The following is a 10,100-nucleotide window of genomic DNA, read 5'->3' as shown; positions in this document are numbered from 1 at the left end:
CAGGGGCTCAGAGAGGGAGGGACAGGGGCTCAGAGAGGGAGGGACAGGGGCTCAGAGAGGGAGGGACAAGGGCTCAGAGAGGGAGGGACAGGGGCTCAGAGAGGGAGGGGCAGGGGCTCAGAGAGGGAGGGAAAGGGACTCAGAGAGGGAGGGACAGGGGCTCAGAGAGGGAGGGACAGGGGCTCAGAGAGGGAGGGACAGGGGCTCAGAGAGGGAGGGACAGGGGCTCAGAGAGGGAGGGACAGGGGCTCAGAGAGGGAGGGACAGGGGCTCAGAGAGGAAGGGACAGGTGCTCAGAGAGGGAGGGAAAGTGGCTCAGAGAGGGAGGGACAGGGGCTCTGAGAGGGAGGGACAGGGGCTCAGAGAGGGAGGGACAGGGGCTCAGAGAGGGAGGGACAGGGGCTCAGAGAGGGAGGGACAGGGGCTCAGAGAGGGAGGGACAGGGGCTCAGAGAGGGAGGGACAGGGGCTCAGAGAGGGAGGGACAGGGGCTCAGAGAGGGAGGGAAAGGGGTTCAGAGAGGGAGGGACAGGGGCTCAGAGAGGGAGGGACAGGGGCTCAGAGAGGGAGGGACAGGGGCTCAGAGAGGGAGGGAAAGGGGCTCAGAGAGGGAGGGAGACATTTTCACAATGAAACACAAAGAGCAGTTCTTTCTGACTCATTGCTTCTCACCCAGAGAGGAACAGTGTCTGAGTAATGACTATAACCAACCCTCGACACCACACGATCCCACCGTCTCAACAGTTACTACCAAAAGCGCAACTGAACTGTACAGTAACACAGAGGCTTTGATGACTGGGCTTCTGTAGTAGCCTATCTGATTGTTTTCCAATATGAGACTACTCACTGAGTCAATATATTGCTATTGAATCAGAGTCTGTGTGTGTGTGTGTGTGTGTGTGTGTGTGTGTGTGTGTGTGTGTGTGTGTGTGTGTGTGTGTGTGTGTGTGTGTGTGTGTGTGTGTGTGTGTGTGTGTGTGTGTGTGTGAGTGTGTGAGAGTGAGAGTGTGAGTGTGCTGAGAGGGATAGATTTGAGTAGGGCATACCACATGGACCACGAACTGTCCCTCTGGGGCCTGCTGACTCTCACTGGGTTTAACTGTCCCTCGTGCTGCACACACACACACACACACGCACGCACACACACACACACACACACACACACACACACACACGCACGCACACACACACACACACACACACAGACGCATGCACGCACGCACGCACGCACACATACACACACACACACACATACACATACACATACACATACACATACACGCACACACGTACACATACACACACGCGCACACACGTACACATACAGGTACACACACACGTACACACACACTCAGCACACTCTCACACACAAACACGCACACACACACTCAGCACACTCTCACACACACACACACACACACACACATACACACACACACACACACACTCAGCACACTCTCTCACACACACACACACACACACACACTCTCACACACACACACACACACACAAGCACACACAGCAGTGCTGTAACAATACACATGTGAAGCCAGAAGAGAGCCCAAACACTCTCTGATGCTGTGTGTGTGTGTCTCCATGTGTGTGTTTGTGTGTGTGTGTGCACGCCCGCGTGTGAGGCATGTGCCTGTGTGGTGTGTATCTGAAACATGTCAGGGCGAGGTCAGGAGTACTTCTGCCACGAGGCTCTCACTTAGAGAAAAGCCATCATCCATGACCTCATCCAGGGAAAAATCCCCTTCTCCTTTCCTCCTCTCCTCTCCTTTTCTCCTCTCCTTTCCTTTCTTCTTCTCCTCCTTTCCCTCCACATTCCTTCTCTCCTCTCCTCTCTTTCTTTCCTCTCTCCTCCTCCCATTTTTCCTAACCTCTCTCCTCCTCTCCTCTCCTCCTCTCCTTTTCTCCTCTCCTCTCCTCTCCTCCTCTCCTCTCCTCCTCTCCCTTTTTCCTCTCCACTCCTCCTCTCCTCTCTTCTTCTCCTCCTCTCTCTCCACATTCCTTCTCTCCTCTCCTCTCTTTCTTTCCTCTCTCCTCCTCCCATTTTCTCCTCTCCTCTTTTCTCCTCTCCTTTCCTTTCTTCTTCTCCTCCTTTCCCTCCACATTCCTTCTCTCTTCTCCTCTCTTTCTTTCCTCTCTCCTCCTCCCATTTTCTCCTCTCCTCTTTTCTCCTCTCCTTTTTTCAACTCTCCTCCTCTCCTCCTCTCCTTTTCTCCTCTCCTCTCCTCTCCTCCTCTCCTCTCCTCCTCTCCTTTTTTCCTCTCCACTCCTCCTCTCCTCTCTTCTTCTCCTCCTCTCTCTCCACATTCCTTCTCTCTGACCAGAGACCAGAGATCCCACACTGTCTCAACTCGGTGGGAGAGAGGGAACAGAGAGAAAGAAAGGAGAGGAAGAGAGAGGGAGGGGAAAGTATTGCCGAGGTCAGAAACCACAGTAATTGCCTGAGGGCTCGGGGGAAGGCCGCACAGAAAGAGAGTGAGAGAGAGGAAAAAAGTTTATAGAATCAACTGCTAGTTGTTTGTTAAGTTGTTTGTTACACTAACATTAAAAGGCATTAAGCACAGAAGAAAAAAGGTTTTAAAAAATTCCTCCCTCCTGCTCCCCCTAACCCCAGCCTCCATCCATCCCTCTCTCTCATCCCACCATCCCTCTCTCTCCTGACATCTGTCTGCTTTCCTTTGCCAGGCTCTACTCTGTCATTCTGCCGACCAGCCAGCACGCGTTGGGCTGGTCCCCACAAACCACAGTACACACACACACGTACGGCCCAGCGGATATGGGAGGGTTAGAGGATGGAGTCACTGCAACCTAAGGGGCAGAGAAAACAAATGAATCAAACATAAGTCATCTTGTCTGCTGTGTGCAAATGTGTGTGTCCACTCCTCTCCTCCCCTCTCTCCTCCCCCTCTCCTCTCTTCCTCTCCCCCACTGTAATGTGAGTCTTTGAGGAGCTTCTGCAGGCCTAAATAGACTGCTGTGAGAATGTAATAGTGTGATCAAGATACGTAACAAGTGCCTGTCCAACACCATGAGATCAGCACTGGGGAATCTGCTGGCATCCCTACCCAGTCACACATACACACACGCACATACACACACACACACACACACACACAGTGGGAGAGAGGAGCTGTATGCCATGGCTATTTATGCTCAGAGACATCCAGACAATAACATACAGAAACACCAAGGAACACACAGAGACTGGACGGCTGGAGAGAGAGAGGAGGAAAGGGGGAGGAGGGGAGGAGGAGAGGACAGATGGAGAGGACAGATGAGAGGAGAGGAGGAGAGGTGGAGGAGCAGAAGAGAGGATAGGTAACTGACAGACTGAATGAACTGAGTGAAAGGAGGATGAGAGCATAGGTCACTGACAGACTGAATGAACTGAGTGAAAGGAGGATGAGAGGATAGGTAACTGACAGACTGAATGAACTGAGTGAAAGGAGGATGAGAGGATAGGTAACTGACGGACTGAATGAACTGAGTGAAAGGAGGATGAGAGGATAGGTCACTGACAGACTGAATGAACTGAGTGAAAGGAGGATGAGAGGATAGGTCACTGACAGACTGAATGAACTGAGTGAAAGGAGGATGAGAGGATAGGTCACTGACAGACTGAATGAACTGAGTGAAAGGAGGATGAGAGGATAGGTCACTGACAGACTGAATGAACTGAGTGAAAGGAGGATGAGAGGATAGGGCACTGACAGACTGAATGAACTGAGTGAAAGGAGGATGAGAGGATAGGGCACTGACAGACTGAATGAACTGAGTGAAAGGAGGATGAGAGGATAGGTCACTGAGGTCCTACAGAGGGGGGATAGAGGGTATTGGGTAGATATATCAATGACAGGCAGAGAGGGTAGAGAGACTGTGGGGGAAAGAGAGGTGGGAAGATAGAGGACAGGAGAACGGTGACAGAGAGGGAAGAGAGACGGTGGGGGAAAGAGGGAGTAGGAGGGAGGAGAAGAGAGCGTTGACAGACAGAGAGGGAAGAGAGATGGAGTGGGGGAAAGAGTGAGTAGGAGGGAGGAGAAGAGAGCGTTGACACACAGAGAGGGAAGAGAGACGGAGTGGGGGAAAGGGGGAGTAGGAGGGAGGAGAAGAGAGCATTGACTGACAGAGAGGGGAGAGAGACGGAGTGGGGGAAAGAGGGAGTAGGAGGGAGGAGAAGAGAGCGTTGACAGACAGAGAGGGAAGAGAGATGGAGTGGGGGAAAGAGGGAGTAGGAGGGAGGAGAAGAGAGCTGTGACAGAGAGAGGGAAGAGAGACGGAGTGGGGGAAAGAGGGAGGAGAGGAGAGCTGTGACAGAGAGAGGGAAGAGAGACAGAGTGGGGGAAAGAGGGAGGAGAGGAGAGTGGTGACAGACAGGGACAGTTCTCTCCTCTAACTCTTTAATCTCTCTGAGCCACAGGCAGAAGCAAAGACTAGTCAGCACCTCTGCTGCCAACTTCCCCTTTCTCTCTCTCTCCCTCTCTCTCATCCTCTCTCCCTCCCTCCCTCTCACTCATCCTCCCTCCCCCCATCTCTCTCATCCTCTCTCTCTCCCTCTCTCCCTCCCTCTCTCTCTCCCTCTCTCACTCATCCTCTCTCCCTCCCTCTCGCTCATCCTCCCTCCCTCCCTCTCTCCCTCCCTCTCTCCCTCCCTCTCTCTCATCCTCCTGCCCTCCCTCCCTCCTATCCTCTCTCCATCTCTCTCTCATCCTCCCTCCCTCCCTCTCTCCTATCCTCTCTCCCTCCCTCTCTCTCATCCTCCCTCCCTCCCTACCTCCCTCCTATCCTCTCTCCCTCTCTCCCTCCCCCCTCCCTCCTATCCTCTCTCCCTCCCTCTCTCTCATCCTCCCTCCCTCTCTCTCTCATCCTCTCTCCCTCCTTTCCTCTCTCATATCACTCTACATCTGACCTTTTCTCTCATCATTTTTCTCACTCAAATGTTTACCCTCTATTTTTATCCTATATTTTTACTATCTATTACTCACTCTGACCCACTCTCACTCTTTTTTTATTTCTCTCTCACTAAACCCACTCACTTCTTTATTTTGTCTCTCTCTCCACCTCCATCTCCACCTCCCTCTCCTTGTCTTCCTTGGCGGTAGTCTGGAACCAACAGGACCCTGAACAGCTTCTACCCCGAAGCTATAAGACTGCATAATGACACTACCCACTCACACTGAACTCTACCCACACACTAGACTTTTCCCACACACTGAACTCTACCCACACACTGGACTTTACCCACACACTGAACTCTACCCACACACTGAACTCTGCCCACACACTGAACTCTACCCACACACTGAACTCTACCCACACACTGGACTTTACCCACACACTGAACTCTACCCACACACTGAACTCTGCCCACACACTGAACTCTACCCACACACTGGACTCTACCCACACACTGGACTCTACCCATACACTGAACTCTACCCACACACTGGACTCTACCCACACACTGGACTTTACCCACACACTGGACTCTACCCACACACTGGACTCTACCCACACACTGGACTCTACCCACACACTGGACTCTACCCATACACTGAACTCTACCCACACACTGGACTCTACCCACACACTGGACTTTACCCACACACTGGACTTTACCCACACACTGGACTCTACCCACACACTGGACTCTACCCATACACTGAACTCTACCCACACACTGGACTCTACCCACACACTGGACTCTACCCACACATTGGACTCTACCCATACACTGAACTCTACCCACACACTGGACTCTACCCACACACTGGACTTTACCCACACACTGGACTTTACCCACACACTGGACTCTACCCACACATTGGACTCTACCCACACACTGGACTCTACCCACACACTGTACTTTACCCACACACTGGACTCTACCCACACACTGGACTCTACCCACACACTGGACTCTACCCACACACTGGACTCTACCCACTCACACTCAACTCTACCCACACACTGGAGTCTACCCACTCACACTGGACTCTACCCACACACTGGACTCTACCCACACACTGGACTCTACCCACTCACACTGGACTCTACCCACACACTCAACTCTACCCACACACTGGACTCTACCCACACACTGGACTCTACCCACACACTGGACTCTACCAACTCACACTCAACTCTACCCACACACTCAACTCTACCCACACACTGGACTCTACCCACTCACACTCAACTCTACCCACACACTCAACTCTACCCACACACTGGACTCTACCCACACACTGGACTCTACCCACTCACACTCAACTCTACCCACACACTGGACTCTACCCACTCACACTCAACTCTACCCACACACTCAACTCTACCCACACACTCAACTCTACCCACACACTGGACTCTACCCACTCACACTCAACTCTACCCACACACTCAACTCTACCCACACACTCAACTCTACCCACTCACACTCAACTCTACCCACACACTGGACTCTACCCACACACTGGACTCTACCCACTCACACTCAACTCTACCCACACACTGGAGTCTACCCACTCACACTGGACTCTACCCACACACTGGACTCTACCCACACACTGGAGTCTACCCACTCACACTGGACTCTACCCACACACTGGACTCTACCCACACACTGGAGTCTACCCACTCACACTGGACTCTACCCACACACTGGACTCTACCCACACACTGGAGTCTACCCACTCACACTGGACTCTACCCACACACTGGACTCTACCCACACACTGGACTCTACCCACACACTGGACTCTACCCACACACTGGAGTCTACCCACACACTGGAGTCTACCCACACACTGGACTCTACCCACACACTGGACTCTACCCACACACTGGACTCTACCCACACACTGGACTCTACCCACACACTGGAGTCTACCCACACACTGGAGTCTACCCACACACTGGACTCTACCCACTCACACTGGACTCTACCCACACTCTGGATCTACACATTCACGCATAATGACACTGACACCCCAACACATACAGCAAATCAAATCAAATTGTATTTATAAAGCCCTTCGTACATAAGCTGATATCTCAAAGTGCTGTACAGAAACCCAACCTAAAACCCCAAACAGCAAGCAATGTATGTGTAGAAGCACGGTGGCTAGGAAAAACTCCCTAGAAAGGCCAGAACCTAGGAAGAAACCTAGAGAGGAACCAGGCTATGTGGGGTGGCCAGTCCTCTTCTGGCTGTGCCGGGTGGAGATTATAACAGAACATGGCCAAGATGTTCAAATGTTCATAAATGACCAGCATGGTCGAATAATAATAAGCAGAACAGTTGAAACTGGAGCAGCAGCACGGCCAGGTGGACTGGGGACAGCAAGGAGTCATCATGTCAGGTAGTCCTGAGGCATGGTCTTAGGGCTCAGGTCCTCCGAGAGAGAGAAAGAAAGAGAGAAAGAGAGAATTAGAGAGAGCATACAGGACACCGGATAGGACAGGAGAAGTACTCCAGATATAACAAACTGACCCTAGCCCCCCGACACATAAACTACTGCAGCATAAATACTGGAGGCTGTGAATACAACAGGTGTGGACTTTACTGTGAAATGCTTACTTACGAGACCTTTCCCAACAATGCAGAGTAAAAAATGTAGACAAATGTGCACAAAAAAAATGTAAGTAAATAGTAACACAATAAAATAACAATAACGGGACTGTATACATGGAGAACTGGTACCAAGTCAATATGCAGGGGTACAAGGTGGTGGAGGTGATTGAGGTAATATGTACATGTTGGTAGAGGTAAAGTGACTAGGCAATCAGGATAGATAATAAACAGGGTAGCAGCAGTGTTGGTAGTTGAGGTAATATGTACATGTTGGTAGAGGTAAAGTGACTAGGCAATCAGGATAGATGTGTGTGTGTGTGTGTGTGTGTGTGTGTGTGTGTGTGTGTGTGTGTGTGTGTGTGTGTGTGTTGAAGTGTCAGTGTAGTGTGTGTGTGTGTGTGTGTGTGTGTGTGTGTGTGTGTGTGTGTTGAAGTGTCAGTGTAGTGTGTGTGTGTGTGTGTGTGTGTGTGGAGTCCAGTGAGTGTGCATAAAGCAGGTGCAAGAGAGTCATTGCAGCAAATAAGAAGGGGGTCAATGTAAATAGTCTGGGTGGCCATTTGACAACCTGTTCAGCAGTCTTATGGCAGAAGCTGTTGAGGAGCCTTTTGGTCCTAGACTTGGTGCTCAGTCTATGTCTTGGGTGGCTGGAGTCTTTGACAGTTTTTAGGGCCTTCCTCTGACAGCGCCTGCTATATAGGTCCTGGATGGCAGAGAGTTCAGCCTCGTTGACGTTCCCTCTTCACCACTGTGTTGGTGTGTTTGGTCCTCATTGATGTGGACACCGATGCACTTGAAACTCTTGACCCACACCGCTACAGCCCCGTCAATGCTAAACCCCTCTGTTTCCTGTAGTCCACAATCACCTCCTTTGTCTTATTTTTTATTTTACCTTTATTTAACCAGGCAAGTCAGTTAAGAACAAATTATTATTTTCAATGACGGCCTGGGAACAGTGGGTTAACTGCCTGTTCAGGGGCAGAACGACAGATTTGTACCTTGTCAGCTCGGGGATTTGAACTTGCAACCTTCCGGTTACCAGCCCAATGCTCTAATCACTAGGCTACCCTTACTGACGTTGAGGGAGAGGTTGTTGTCCTGGCACCACACTGCCAGGTCTCTGACCTCCTCGCTGTTGGCTGTCTCATCGTCAAAGGTGTTGGAGTAGTGCGTAGCCATGCAGTTGTTGTTGAACAGGGGGGACTAAGCTCTTACCCCTAAAGGGCCCCTGTGTTGAGGGTCAGCGTGCCGAATGTGTTGTTGCTTACCCTCACCACCTGGGGGCAGCCCGTCAGGAAGTCCAGGATCCAGTTTCAGAGGGAGGTGTTCAGTCCCAGGGTCGTTCGTTTAGTGATGAGCTTGGAGGGCACTATGGTGTTGAACGCTGCTCTGTAGTCAATGACCAGCATTCTCACTTAGGTGTTCCTCTTGTCCAGGTGGGAAAGGGCAGTGTGGAGTCCAATAGAGATTACGACATATGTGGATCTGTTGCGGAGGCATGCAAATTGGAGTGGGTCTAGGGTGACAGGGATGATGGTGTTGATGTGAACCATTTCAAGGCTTACAGATGTGAGCGTTCTTGGGCACAGGGACTATAGTGGTCTGCTTGAAACATGTACAGTACCAGGCAAAAGTGTGGAGATGCCTACTCATTCAAGGGTTTTTCTTTATTTGTACTATTTTTTACATGGTAGAATAATAGTGAAGACATCAACACTATTAAATAACAAAAATGGAATCATGTAGTAACCAAAAAGTGTTAAATAAATCAAAATATATTTTATATTTGAGATTCTTCAAAGTAGCCACCTTTGCCATGATGAAAGCTTTGCATACTCTTGGCATTCTCTCAACCAGCTTCATGAGGTAGTCACCTGGAATGCATTTCAATTAACAGATGTGCCTTATTAAAAGTTATTTTGTGGAAGTTCTTTCCTTCTTAATGTGTTTGGGCCAGTCAGTTGTGTTGTGACAAGGTAGGGGTGGTATACAGAAGATAGCCCTATTTGTTCAAATTGTCACGCCCTGATCTGTTTCACCTGTCCCTGTGATTGTCTCCACCCCCTCCAGGTGTCGCTTATTTTCCCCAGTGTATTTATCCCTGTGTTTCCTGTCTCTCTGTGCCAGTTTGTCTTGTATGTTTTCCAAGTCAACCAGCGTTTCTCCCGTTCTCCTGCTTTTTGCTATTCTCCTTTTTCTAGTCCTCCCAGTTTTGACCCTTGCCTGTTTCTGGACTCTGTACCCGCCTTCCTGACCTTTCTGCCTGCCTTGACCATGAGCCTGTCTGCTCGTACCTCCTGGACTCTGATCTGGTTTTGACCTTTTGCCTGTACAAGACCATTCTCTGGCCTACTCCTTTTGGATCAATAAACATTGTAAGACTCCAACCATCTGCCTCCTGTGTCTGCATCTGGATCTCGCCTTGTGTCATGATAAAATATTATGGCAAGAATAGCTCAAATAAGCCAAGAGCAACGACAGTCCAGACATAACTTTATGACATAAATTCCAGAACTTTTAAA

Source organism: Oncorhynchus mykiss, chromosome 14 (assembly GCF_057628025.1).
Source record: "Oncorhynchus mykiss isolate SJ-2025 chromosome 14, ASM5762802v1, whole genome shotgun sequence".
NCBI lineage: Eukaryota > Metazoa > Chordata > Actinopteri > Salmoniformes > Salmonidae > Oncorhynchus > Oncorhynchus mykiss.
Note: the sequence above shows the minus strand (reverse complement) of the source record.